The sequence below is a fragment of the Lathyrus oleraceus genome, chromosome 6, assembly GCF_024323335.1.
Source record: "Lathyrus oleraceus cultivar Zhongwan6 chromosome 6, CAAS_Psat_ZW6_1.0, whole genome shotgun sequence".
NCBI lineage: Eukaryota > Viridiplantae > Streptophyta > Magnoliopsida > Fabales > Fabaceae > Lathyrus > Lathyrus oleraceus.
The window spans coordinates 57,357,012-57,371,834 of NC_066584.1; the positions used below are offsets into that span (position 1 = coordinate 57,357,012).

Sequence of the window (14,823 nt, forward strand, 5' to 3'; positions counted from 1 at the left end):
AGGAGATGATCTTGAACTTATCCAAGGGGCGGGAGGAACTGAAGACTCTATTGCTCGAGAAGAAGAAAGACAAGAAATCTGTGAGTTACATTAACCCGGGAAGAAGGCTTAAAGGACAGGCTCTAGGAGTCAAGATTGGAATTCCGAAGGATAAAGAAGATGAGACAGAAAATGATTCGGAAGATGAGAATGCTGATCCCTTCAACCCTGAGGACGACTATGAAAATTATGAAAATGAACAGTACTCTCCGAAAGATGATAAATATAAGTTGCTGGAAGAACGTATACTAGCTATGGAGGGTCAAAAGGCGCCCGGTCTGGATTTCGAAAGCTTAGGTCTGGTCTCTGATATGGTCATTCCTCGCAAATTCAAGGTCCCCGCTTTCACTAAGTATGATGGTGTGTCTTGTCCTCAGATGCATCTGAGAGCTTATGTGAGAAAGATCCAGCCGTATACCACTGATAGGAAGCTATGGATCCATTTCTTCCAAGAGAGTCTGTCTGGCACACAGTTAGAGTGGTATTATCAGCTCGAGAGCTCTAACATCCGCACCTGGACTGATTTAGCGACAACTTTCTACAAGCACTACCAGTATAATTCTGAATTAGCGCCTACTCGGCTACAGCTGCAGAATATGACTATGGGCTCTAAAGAAAGCTTCAAAGAGTATGCTCAAAAATGGAGAGACTTGGCTGGCAGAGTCAAACCCCCTATGACTGATCGAGAATTAGTGGGCATGTTCATGGGTACACTGACTGACCCATTCTTTAGCCATCTATTGGGAAGTTCCTCATCGGGTTTCACTGAACTTATATTGACGGGTGAACATGTTGAAAGCGGCACTCGAAGTGGAAAGATACAGGCGGCTACCTCTGCAAGCACCAAAAAGTCCTATCAGGGGAAGAATGAATCAAATGTTGTGTACGGTCAAAGGGGTCATAACAAGAAAAATCGTGACCATACTGTTGGAGCAGTTACGATTGCAGCACCGCCATCTCAAAACTTCCAACACAGACAAGACAGACCAAGAAGGCAGTTTACCAAGATCAATATGACTTTAGCACAAGCACTGCAGGGTATGCTAAAAGCAAATTTAATTACCCTCAGAGATCCTCCTGCAAATCCTAACACTACTTTTCCTCGTTATAATCCCAATGCCAGGTGTGCATATCACTCCGATAGCCCCGGGCATGATACAAACGATTGTTGGTTGTTGAAGAATAAGATTCAGGATATGATCGACGCTGGAGAAATTGAATTTGATCCTCCGGAGACTCCTAATGTCATCACTGCTCCTATGCCTAATCATGACAAGACTGTTAATGTTGTGGATGACAATTCTCACATTACTAATGTAGCTGACTTAGCATCTCCTCTCCTGATCATCAAGAAGAATTTATTGCAAGCTGGTTTATTTCCAGGTTGTGCTGAAAATTGCAATCTCTGTATACTCCGACCCAATGATTGCTTGAAGTTGAGGAATGGTATTCAACGGTTGATGGATGATCGTACAATTCTCTTTGAAAAGATTCCAAAGGTGGAAAACCCTATTGAAGAAATATCTGTGATTGCTAGGTCCAAAGTTCCAGTGAAGATTACCGCTACTAGAGTGCCTGTGAAGATTACTGCTGAGTCCAAGGTAGCTCCCCTAGTTATTACTGCACCTGGCCCAGTACCGTATTCCTCAAGCAAAGCCATTCCATGGAATTATGGAGGTGATGTTTACATCCACGGCATAAAGCAAGATGATAATTTTGCTAATCCTAATGACGTTGACATTGTTGGGACTAGTAAAATTACTCGAAGTGGAAGGATCTTCTCTCCAGAAATCTCACCTCCTGCCCCTGAAACTCGAGGAAAGGGACCAGTAATCAATCCTTCTCAGTCAAAGACACCAGTCGAAGTTACTACCGAAGATGTTGCCAAGCACGAAATGGAAGAAATGCTGAAAATCATCCGTAAGAGTGATTTTGATGTAGTAGAACAGCTGGGGCATACTCCGTCTAAAATTTCGATGTTATCCTTGTTGTTATTTTCTGAATCTCATGCCAATGCGTTGATAAAATTCTTGAAGACCGCTCATGTACCTTAGGAGACATCTGTCGATCAGTTAGAAAATTATGTTGCTAACTTGGTTGTTGATAATGGCATAGGCTTTTCTGATGCTGACCTGACACCAGCAGGAAAGAATCACAATAAAGCTCTGCATATCTCCATTGAGTGTAAGGGGATCACCTTGTCTCATGTGTTGATCGACAATGGCTCTTCTTTGAATGTGCTACCGAAAGCTGTGCTCGATAAGCTTGACTGTAAAAGCATTGAACTGAAACCTAGTGACGTTGTGGTGCGTGCTTACGATGGTGCGAAGAGTGTTGTCCATGGTGAAGTGGTTCTCCCTATCAAGATAGGACCTCAAGTCTTCAACACTACCTGTTACGTAATGAACATTCGTCCTGCCTATTCCTGCTTGCTGGGACGCCCTTGGATCCATGGGGCAAGTGTTGTAGCTTCGTCTCTCCATCAAAAGCTGAGGTATCCAATAGAGGGCAAGATTGTCACTGTGTGTGGAGAAGAAGAGTATATTGTCAGTAGTGTGCATACCTTCAGATACGTCGAGATGGATGGTGAATTCTTTGAGACTCCTTCTCAGTCATTTGAAGTAGTTCCTCCGACCAGTCTTGTCCTTAAGCCAACTTCCCGTGTGCCCAAGGTTATCGTGCTCCTCCTGCTATGATTTCTCTGAAAGATGCTCAAGCCGTGGTTGAAGATGGTGGTCGTACTGGCTGGGGTCAACTGATCGATGTACCGTACAAGTCTGATAAATTTGGCCTGGGGTTTAGCTCTGAAAAGATAGTCAAAGATCAGATTAATGTTGTAGAAGATGCTGATAGCGATTGCGACTTGGATAGCTGGATTTTCCCAACAATTGAGGACGGACTCAATAATTGGAAGGCTGAAGACACTATCCCGATTTCCTTTAGTCAGGAGTAATTGTTATTGCTTATTTTAGTGTTTCAAATTTTGTAATTTTTATTATGAACAATCGAACTTCTTAAAGTATTGTGTCTATGCCTGGGGCACAATAGCTAATTTGTTAAGGGTTTTGTCATTTTCATAAGCATATTCACATTCAATAAATCAATGGACTTTTTGCATTCAAATATTGCGCTCTTTATCTTTCCTGTCATCTTTCAAATAAGCTATGTTTTCTTACACACAATCATGTAACAAATTGCAGATCCATATCCACTCTGGATCCTGTTGATAATAATTCTGCTACTGTTAATTATGGCTTTAAAAATCCGATCTACCAAGCCGAGGATGGAAGTGAGGAAGATTGCGAAGTGCCTGGAGAGCTTGCCAGACTGTTACTGCAAGAAGAAAAGACTATACAGCCGCATGAGGAATCAATTGAAATTGTAAATCTGGGTACTGAAGTAGACAAGAAAGAAGTCAAAATAGGAGCAGGCTTGGAAAACAGTGTCAAAGAAAGATTGATTCAGATGTTACATGACTATGTAGAGATTTTTGCTTGGTCTTATGAAGACATGCCAGGACTGGATACTGATATAGTAGTACATCGTTTGCCGATTAAGGAAGATTATCATCCTGTTAAGCAAAAGGTTCGTCGCATGCGTCCTGAAATGTCTGAGAAAATCAAAGTCGAGGTTATGAAACAATTTAATGCAGGTTTTCTAGCTGTTACTTCTTATCCTCAATGGGTTGCTAATGTGGTACCAGTGCCAAAGAAGGATGGTAAGGTGCGAATGTGTGTAGATTACAGAGATTTGAATAAAGCAAGTCCCAAAGATGACTTTCCACTTCCGCACATTGATGTTCTGGTAGATAACACCGCTCAACACAAGGTATTCTCATTCATGGATGGATTCTCAGGTTATAACCAGATTAAGATGGCACCTGAAGACATGGAGAAAACTACGTTTGTGACGCAATGGGGCACTTTCTGTTACAAAGTAATGCCATTCGGTTTAAAGAATGCAAGGGCAAAATACCAGCGTGCTATGGTGGTTTAGTTCCATGATATGATCCATCATGAAATAGAGGTATATGTGGATGACATGATAGCCAGATCTCATACTGAAGAAGAACATCTCGATCATTTATACAAACTGTTTGAGAGGTTGAAGAAATACAAGTTGAGATTGAACCCGGACAAATGCACCTTTGGAGTAAGATCCGGTAAACTCTTGGGCTTTATTGTCAGTGGTAAAAGAATTGAGGTTGACCCGGCTAAGGTGAGAGCTATTCAAGAAATGCCAGTTCCCCGTACAGATAAAGAATTCAGAGGTTTCTTGGGACGCTTGAATTACATTGCCCGATTTATCTCCCATTTGACTGCTACTTGCAAACCCATCTTCAAATTACTGAGGAAAAATCAAGAGATAATATGGAATGATGAATGTCAAGAAGCTTTTGACAAAATCAAGAAGTATCTCCAAGAACCTCCAATTTTGATGCCACCAGTTGAAGGAAGACCTCTAATCATGTATTTGACCGTGTTAGAAAATTCAATGGGGTGTGTGTTGGGGCAACATGACAAGTCTGGTCGAAAAGAGCATGCAATATACTACCTTAGCAAAAAGTTTACCGACTGTGAAACAAGATACTCACTGCTTGAGAAAACTTGTTGTACTTTGGCTTGGGCTGCTCGCCGACTAAGATAGCATATGTTGAATCATACCACTTTATTGATTTCTAAGATGGATCCTATCAAATATATATTTGAGAAACCTGCTCTCTCCGGAAGAATAGAAAGATGGCAGATGATTTTAACAGAGTATGATATCCAGTATACTACCCAGAAAGCAATCAAAGGAAGCGTGTTAGCTGATCATTTGGCTCATCAAGCAGTTGATGATTACCAATCTATGAATTTTGAGTTCCCTGATGAGGATGTTATGCTTGTTACTGATTATGAAGAACCTGGACTGGATGAAGGACCCGAACTGGGATCCTGATGGACTATGGTTTTTGATGGATCTTCTAATGCATTGGGCAATGGGGTTGGTGTTGTAATTATTTCTCCCAAGGGTTGCCATACGCCTTTCATTGCTAGACTATGTTTTGATTGTACCAACAATATGGCTGAGTATGAAGCATGTATTTTGGGACTCAGAGCTGCTATAGACCTGAGAATCAAGTTTTTGAGTGTGTACGGAGACTCAGCCTTAGTAATCAGTCAGATCAAAGGAGAATGGGATACTAAACATCCGAATCTCATCCCTTATCGAGAGCGGGTGTTGACATTAATCCCATACTTTGAAGAGATTACATTCGAATATATTCCACGAGAAGAGAATCAGTTGGCAGACGCATTGGCTACCATGTCATCTATGTTCAGAGTCAGATGGGACAATGAAGCTCTCATGATCACCATTGAACGATTAGATGAACCAGCATATTGTTATGAACTTAATGCTGATGAAGTAGAAGAGAAACCTTGGTTCCACGAAGTAAAAAGATATTTAGAAACTCAGGAATACCCTGAAGGGGCATCCATCAATGACAGAAAATTTTTGAGGAAGTTCTTCGCTAAATTCTTTTTGAGTAATGGAGTATTATACAAACGTAATCATGATTCGACTTTGCTTCGCTGTGTGGATAAAAAGGAAGCAAAAAAGATTATGGAAGACATGCATGACGGTATTTTTGGGACTCATTCTAGTGGACATACGATGGCCAAGAAGATTCTGAGATCAGGGTATTATTGGTCTACCATGGAAGCTGATTGCCACCATCACTCCAGAACTTGTCACAAGTGCCAGATCTATGCGGACAAAGTACATGTACCTCCTGCTCCATTGAACGTGTTGACATCCCCTTGGCCCTTTGTAATGTGGGGCATTGATATGATTGGAGAGATTAAACCTACTGCTTCTAATGGACATCGTTTCATTCTTGTTGCTATTGATTACTTTACGAAGTGGGTAGAGGCAACCTCATTTGCTTCTGTCACCAAGAATGTGGTGGCACGGTTCATCAAGAATAGTCTTATTTGTCGGTATGGCATCCCTGAAAGAGTTATCACTGATAATGGTACTAATTTGAACAACAAGATGATTACTGAACTCTGCACGCAGTTCAAAATAAAACACCATAACTCTTCTCCGTACCGGCCAAAGATGAATGGCGCCGTAGAAGCTGCTAATAAGAATATTAAGAAGATTATACAAAAGATGACAGTAACATACAAAGACTGACATGAGATGTTACCATTTGCTCTTCATGGTTATCGCACTTCAGTACGCACTTCGATAGGGGCAACTCCTTTCTCTTTAGTCTACAGAATGGAAGCCGTTTTACCAGTGGAAGTTCAGATTCCCTCTCTAAGAATTATGAAAGATGCAGGCTTAGATGAAGATGAATGGATTCAGACTCGACTCGATCAGATAAATTTGATTGATGAAAAGAGACTTGCGGTTGTTTGTCATGGACAGATATATCAGAAGCGCATGACCCAGGCATTTAATAAAAAAGTCAAGAGACAGGTGTATCAAATTGGCGACTTGGTGATAAAGCGTATCATTCTACCACAAGGTGATCCTAGAGGCAAATGGACTCCTACATACGAATGGCCATTTGTAGTTAAGAAGGTATTCTCTGGTGGAGCCATGATGCTTGTTACAATGGATGGCGAAGATTTCCCGCATCCTGTGAACGCGGACATAGTTAAAAAATACTACGCATAAAAGAGACCCGCTAGGTCGACATATCTAGGCAAAAGTAAGGGCATCCCGGCGAACCAAAAGGGTTCGGGCAAAAATTAGGGATAAACATATAAAAATGTACACCCGGCAAGTCGAAAACCTGAAAAGGCGGCTTGGGCAAAAAAGGGTATCCTGGTGGACTGAAAACCTGAAAAGGCGGTCCAGGCAAAAATTAGGGATTAAAGCGTATGACTATGTCCCGTTCTCGGTCAGCTTCACCAAAGTCAAAGAGACTGAGCAAGCCAATCACTTCTATCCGACAGCAAGAGATGAGATGCTTGAAGACATAATAGCAGTAGTAGAATTAAAATCAATAAGACTTTTTTTTCATAGCTGTTTTTTCTTTGCTTTCTTGACGATTTCCTCTTACTAGGATTTTTGTCTCCTTGTATTAAAATTGCTTGTTTATAGGCCCTCTTTCAAAATCAATACAATTTTATTTCCAAAAAGATACTTTTGTTTTACTTTCTCTGTTTTGTTTGCATAAACGTCCATTGATTTAATTCGAATTAATATATGCATTTGAATATGATTGATATTTACCGAAAATACATGCATAAAATAGAAATAGCAATTACTAAAAGACTTTAGGATCAAGGATAAGGTTTAACCATGCGTTCTAACAAATCCGGTTGCAAATCATATTCCCCAGCAAAACCAGTTATTCCTAGAAGAAATTGGCACTACTAGACAGACTGGTCATCTCTTTTATCCCTAGTCAGGTTCTGTTGAATATTTCTACCATCAGACAGAAATCAAATATCCCTAGCTAAGAAAGGGTCATCAATACAAATATCTCCAACCAGAATATCGGGATTTATTTTCCCATGGCAAAAAATTTCAGACATATAATTCATTCATGCATCATTTCACAGCATATACATGCATGCAATGTTCGCATTTATTTTCAAGAGCATAAAACATCTCATGCATCATGACATGGCATGAGGCTAACTCTTTTTTTTTCCAGGTTAATTATCCTCCTGATACAGTCAAAATAAAGATTCATTCAGACGAATATCTTTATCGATTACATTCAAGATTCAGATACATCTTTCAGATATAATCCATATGAATATTCATTCTGACAAGCATTCTGATATCCTCCTAATGATGGCATCTTTAAGCCCATCCCAGACATTTATTGCAAATACAACATATACAAATATTATCAGATATAGCCTAACGTACGACTCATTCTGATTCAGCCTAACGTATGGTTCCTTCAACTGTTTCAATACGGTCTAGCGTACGACCCATTTGGATATTCATCCCCTCAGATACTACCTAGCGTACGGTACATTCTAAAATGTAGTCTAGCGTATGACTACCCCTTTTATCATCAGATACAGCCTAGTGGACGGCTCATTCTGCTACTCAGATACGATCTAGCGTATGATCCATTCTGATCTTTTATCCTCAGATACAGCCTAATGGACGGCTCATTCTGCAACTCAAATACGGTCTAGCGTACGACCCAGTCTGGCTCTTCTCATCAGATACTACCTAGCGTACGACACATTCTGAAATGTAGTCTAGCGTACGACTACTTTTTATCGCCCGATACAGCCTAACGGACGACTCATTCTACTACTCAGATACGATCTAGCGTACGATCCATTCTGATCTTTATTTCTCCAGATACAGCCTAACGGACGGCTCAATCTGCTACTCAGATACGGTCTAGCGTATGACCCATTCTGATCCTTATCTCATCAGGTTCAGCTCACCCTAATATCACCTAATGGATGACTCATTATACGGTTTAGCGTACGACCCAGTGTGACACCCATGTCTTCAGATATGGTCTAATGTACGACGCACTCTGAAGCTCTCATCATCAAACTTTCTGGATGACATCTTTAAGCCCATCTCCATCAAGACTATCTTTTAATTAACAAGTGCAAATTTTTGGGGCATTCTAAGTGTTCAATAATCTTCCACCTCCAGATCACGAATGGCGTACATACCATTCTAATTCTCTCGGTTTAAGAATATTGAACAGGGGCAGCTGTCATACCCCAAAATTTGCCTGTTAATTTTTATGATAAATTGATTCATGCATGACATTCATTTCACATTTACATTCATTCATTAGCATACATTCTCATATAAATTATAAATTTTAATTTATTTATTATGTGATACAGATATAAAAAATAATAATGATTTTGGTTATCTGTATGATATAAATAAATTTTATATATATAAATAAAATAGTTTTAATTTAATGATAAATAAAAATAGATTTGAATTTTAATTGTATAATTAAAATTTTAAATTAATTTTATTTGTTAAAGCTCATTAAATTATAATAACTATTTTTATAATTTAGTGACTCATGTTCCATTTATTCATTATTTATAAATAGTATTTATTTAGTAATTCACGTTTTTTACTTAATAAAATTTATTTATAAGAGTAACATTTTTTTAAAAAGCCCATAAATTATAAAATAATTTTGGTTGATATAAGTAAGAATAATTTTGATTTTTTTTAAATGATGAAAGTAAAAATAGAAATAGGTTTAAATTTTAATTCAATTATGTAACTAAAATTTAAATTAATTTTTATTTGTTAAAAGTGATTTGAATTATTCATTATTTGTATTTAATAAATATTTAGCAAGGTTAAACCCTAACTCTCCTAAAGTATAGGAAGGGATCCAAATATTTAGTAAGGTTAAACCCTAACTCTCCTAAAGTATAGGAAGGGATCCAAATATTTAGCAAGGTTAAACCCTAAAGTATAGGAAGAGATCCAAATATTTAGCAAGGTTAAACCCTAATCCACACCATTATAAATACTTCATATGGCTGCAGCGAGAGGGGGATGAGAAAAAAAGAGGAGAGATACAGCAGAAGAAGATACACAAGGTAAGGCAGAAGCAAGAAGATTCACGGGCAGGGAAAAGAGAAGCAACCATAAAGCACTCATAGCCTGAATAAGAACAACATACATACAGTGAGCAGGCTAGAAGAATCAAATCCCCAGTAAGTGTTCATTATGGAATTTGCATCCAACATGATTACCTTGCAATACTCCTTAATTCATGCATGAATAGTATTGGTTTAATATATATATTGAGATGATGTATTCATGGTTTGGTGGATGTTGATATTGTTTTATTCAAGTATGCATCTGTTCTTGATATGTCATAGCATGTTGGAGAAATTCTGTTTGCATGATTAAAGAATTATATCTGCCATTTAATTATTATTACATGAGTTTTGTTTCTAGCATGATTATGTTTATTTCACATGCTGTTATTACATAATAATGGTGATGATGATATAATGGTGATAATATAAGTCCTTGGTTATCTTTAACATGTATGTGTAAGGTAAAAAAATAGCATGAGAAAAAATAAAGTAGCTTGCCGTAAGAGAGAAAGTTGTAACATGCATGGTGGTGTGTAGAATTAATATATATTTTAATGAAGACGAATAAATAACGAATGAACCAACATGGCTCATTGGTAGCTACCCCCTCACTGCAACATAGAGGTCCTGGGTTCAAGCCCCTAGGACCTATTTTTTAGCTTTTCAGTAATTAGGTTTTATTATTTTGTATGCCCTTTTAATTTTGTACTCGTTAATTAAGATTTAGATATTTTATATCCCCTTTTAAATTATGTACCCCCATCCCGAAGTCATGTAATAGCGTAGTCTTATTTTTCGCACTTTAATTTTTCCATACTGTGAATATAATTGTCTAGATGTATGGTAATAGGATTGCATGGAAAGATAAATAATCGAACTTAGATAAATTAATTCAAGATAATATATCCGAATCCAATCATTTCCACACTTGCACCTCTAGGGTAACCCTCTCTTTGTTGCCTTACGATATTACGGTCATGTCCCGCGAATGTGGGGATACCCTTAGCAAAGACCCTTTCGATTAAATCATCATCATCCCTAAACAGATAAGTCATAGTCCCTTCGATCAAAAGGTCAATGTCCCTACAAGATAAATCATAGTCCCTCGAACGTTGCCTTCGAATATATGACCTTGTCCCTCGAACGTTGCCTTCGAATATATGACTTTGTCCCTCGATGACCCTTCATTGTAGCCTACGATTAAATGATGATCGTCCCTTCGAATGCTAAGGTATCCTTACAAATGTTGCCTTCAATGACCAATCGACGACCCCACGATGTCCCTTTACATCCAAAGGATAAGACTACTTACTTCTCAATAGTAAGGACAGTTTTACCCTCCTAAGGATAGGAAATACCTATAAAGACCTTGGTTAGGTATAACTCTTAAATGCTTGCTCACAGCTTAAAATACTTTTCACACCTCACACTTTTCAAAACATCTTTTAGAAAATCACCACTTGGTATACATTCGCACCAGAATCATCGCCGAGTTATATTTTTCTAAACATCTTTCAAAATCAAACGAGATAAGCACTTTGTATACATTCGTACAAGAATCATTACAAAGTTAAACTCTCCTTTCAAAATATTTTCTAAACACACCACATTTCTCAAACACTTTCTCAAACAAGGAAAACATAAGTGAGTTAAGCAATTAAGAGCCCATGGATAACCATGGATACCAAGGGTGCTAACACCTTCCCTTGGTATAATGTACCTCCCGAACTCAAAATCTAATCAAGGTCTTTCCTGTTCTTTTCCGCCTTTCCTTATTGGATAAAAGAAAAGTCGGTGGCGACTCTTGCTATCCGCAACATAGCTTTTCAAAGCAAAAACACAAAGTCAGTTCACCGTATCCACAGTTAACTCTAATAAGGAGGTTGCATAGTAGGGGCAGATATTAATGCGTGCTTAAGGAGATTAAAAGACTCAAGGCATTTTTCGTTGAAAATGAATTCAACATCTTTCTTCAGAAGACCAGTTAGAGGTTTTGTAATTTTAGAGAATTCTTTAATAAAACGTCGGTAGAAACTGGCGTATCCAAGAAAACTTCTGACCTCTCTAACTGTTTTAGGTGGCTAAAGGTTCTCTATGACTTCTATTTTAGATTTATCAACCTCAATTCCTCTTTCAGACATTATGTGTCATAGGATTATGCCTTCCTTCACCATGAAGTGGAAATTTTCTCAATTTAGTACCAGGTTAACCTTTACACGCCTTTCCAGAAATTTTTCTAAGTTGGCTAGGCATCCTTCAAAAGCAGATCCACATAAGGAAAAATCAACCATAAAAACTTCCATGATACCATTTAGGAAGTCTGTGAATATTGCCATCATACATCTCTGGAAGGTTGTGGGAGCATTGCATAGTCCAAATGGAATTCGACGGTAGGCGAAAGTTCCATAAAGACATGTAAAAGTAGTCTTCTCTTGGTCATATGGGTGAATTGGCATTTGTAAAAATCCTGAGTATCCGTCAAAAATAGCAAAAACACAAATGTCTAGCTAAATGTTCGAGCATTTGATCAATGAACGAAAGGGGAAAATGGTCCTTCTGAGTTTCTTTGTTTAACTTTCTATAATCGATACACATACGCCATCCAATCCTTGTGTGTTTATCTATAGATTCTCCCTTGTTATTTTTAACAACAGTTACACCTCTTTTCTTAGGGACGCCGTGCACTGGGCTAACCCACTGACTGTCTGAGATTGGATAGATTATTCCAGCTTGTAATAACTTTAGTACTTCCTTCCTGACTACATCTATCATGATAGGATTTATCCTCCTCTAATACTCTCTAGAGACTTTAGAGTCCTCTTCTAGCATAATTATGTGCATTCATACATAGGGGCTTATCCCTTTAAGATCGGAAATGTTATAACATAAAGTCGTAGGATATTTTCTTCATACCATCAAAAGTTTCTCGGTTTCTTCATTATTAAGGTCAACATTAATTATAATCAGGCGATCAAGTTGTTCATCAAGAAACTCATATCTTAGATTCTTGGGCAATATCTTAAGTTCTATTGATGGCTGCTTAGGGCTTGGTATAAGGTCAGGGGTAATTGTGAAGCATTCACCCAGGTCATCATCAACATATTTGTGATGGTATTCATCTTCGTCTTCTTCTAGAATTTCTTCGACTAGAAGTTCTACTAATTGTGTAATTGGCTGGGGAGGTGCGTATGTTAATTCTTTTATACATTCATCAATGATATCTATAAAACAACATGTGTCGTCTATAGCGGGGGTATTTAGAAACCTTGAAAGGATAAATTCGATTTTCTCTTCTCCTACCTTAAATGTTAACTTCCCTTATTTTACGTCTATTATCGCACCGGCTATGGCTAAGAGAAGTCTTCCTAAGATGATGGGTATATTAGAATCTTCCTTTATATCCATGACTATGAAGTCTGTAGGGATATAAAATTGGCCAATGTGAACTGGAATATTTTCCAGCATTCCCACAAGGTATTTAACAGAACAATCTGCCAATTGGAGCATTCTAGTGGGTCTCAAGTCTCATAGATTTAGTTTTTCACATATGGAAAAAGGCATTAAACTGATGCTAGCTCCGAGATCACATAATGCCTTGTTGATGACAAACTTGCTTATTACACAAGGAATAGAAAAACTATCAGGGTCTTTCAATTTGGGTGGCATGTTGTTTTGGATAATGGCGCTACACTCTATAGTGAGTGCCACGGTCGTGTCATCTTCAAGTTTCTTCTTATTAGACAAGATCTCTTTTAGGAACTTATCATATGAAGGAATTTGAGTAATGGCCTCAGTGAAAGGTATAATAACATGAATTTGTTTTAGGAGCTCGATAAATTTCTTAAATTGATCCTCATTCTTGGTTTTGGCTAGTCTTTAAGGGTATGGTATCTTTGGTTTATTCGGAGGTGGAGGTACATAAGGTTTCTCTTTCTCAACATCATCTTTATTAGTGATACTCTCTCCCTCTTCAGCTATTGGTTTTCTTACTTGACTCTCACCAACAACTTTCTCAGGATCCTCCTCTACTCTCCTATACATCACATGACTTTCAACTCTTGGGTCTATTGGTCCATCTAACTTTGTCCCACTTCGTAGGGTGATAGTGTTTGCATGGCCCTTAGGATTTGGTTGAGGTTGGCCTGGAAATGTGTTATCTGGAGCAGTAGTAGCTACTTGTTGCTGAGCAACTTGAGAGATTTGAGTCTCAAACATCTTTTTATGTGTAGACATGGCTTCAACCTTGTTTTCTAATTGTTTTACCAAGTCGTTAGTATGAACTTTTGATTCATGAACTCGTTGTTATGATGGGTCTGGGATGCAATGAAATTCTCCATCATAAGTTCTAAGTTTGACTTTCTAGGAGTAGCAGTAGCTCCTTTTTGAAAACCTGTAGGGTTTAAAGGTGGAGGACTTGGAACAAACAATGCGTTATTGTTCTTGTAAGGGTAGTTGGATGGTTCCTCCACATTAGAATGGATATTTCCTTGCACATAGTTCACATGGTCTGGCGTGGTTCCAGTCAATATTTGGCAATCAGTGGCTATATGTCCTTGGACTCCACAAACTTTGTAGTTTGGGGCTACAACAACTATAATGGCTGGAGTAGTTATAGTTAAGTTGTTGATCTTTTGGGTAAGTGCTTCGACTTTAGCATTTAAATTATCAATTTCATTGACTTTGAACATTCCTCCTTTCAGTTGAGTTTTCTCGACTTGAACTCTTTCAGTTCCCCATTGGTAATGATTATGGGCCATGTTTTCAATAAGTTGGTAGCCTTCCTCGAAGGGTTTGTTCACTAAGGGTCTTCCCGCAGCACCATTTATGGTCATTCTGGTATTTTATAGTAGACCATTGTAGAAAGTATAAATGATAAGTCATTGTTCTAATCTGTGATGAGGACATAGTCTTATCATATCTTTATATATTTCCCATGCATCAAAAAGTGATTCTCCTTCGACTTGTTTAAACGTAGTTATATGATTTCTCAATATTAATGTTTTGCTTGATCAGAAATATCTGGCTAAGAATACCCTCTTGAGTTCGCGGATAGAGACTGTAGCCATGCTCTGGCTCTATCTCTCAGAGAAAATGAAAATAAACGTAGTCTAATGACTTCTGGATTAGCACCACCACTCTTTAATGTGTCTGCATACTGTACAAACACTGATAAATAAAGATTTGGGTCCTCGGTGGTAAATGATGAGTGAGA

The 14,823-nt window shown here is 38.2% G+C and overlaps 1 non-coding gene across 1 annotated transcript; it reads left to right on the forward strand.

Moving 5' to 3' along the window:
- Positions 1-14,498: 14,498 nt before the first annotated feature.
- On the forward strand, positions 14,499-14,605 carry LOC127099163 (small nucleolar RNA R71). The gene has a single exon (XR_007793704.1). It is a non-coding gene; the product is annotated as a small nucleolar RNA R71 (small nucleolar RNA).
- The last annotated feature ends 218 nt before the right edge of the window (positions 14,606-14,823 follow it).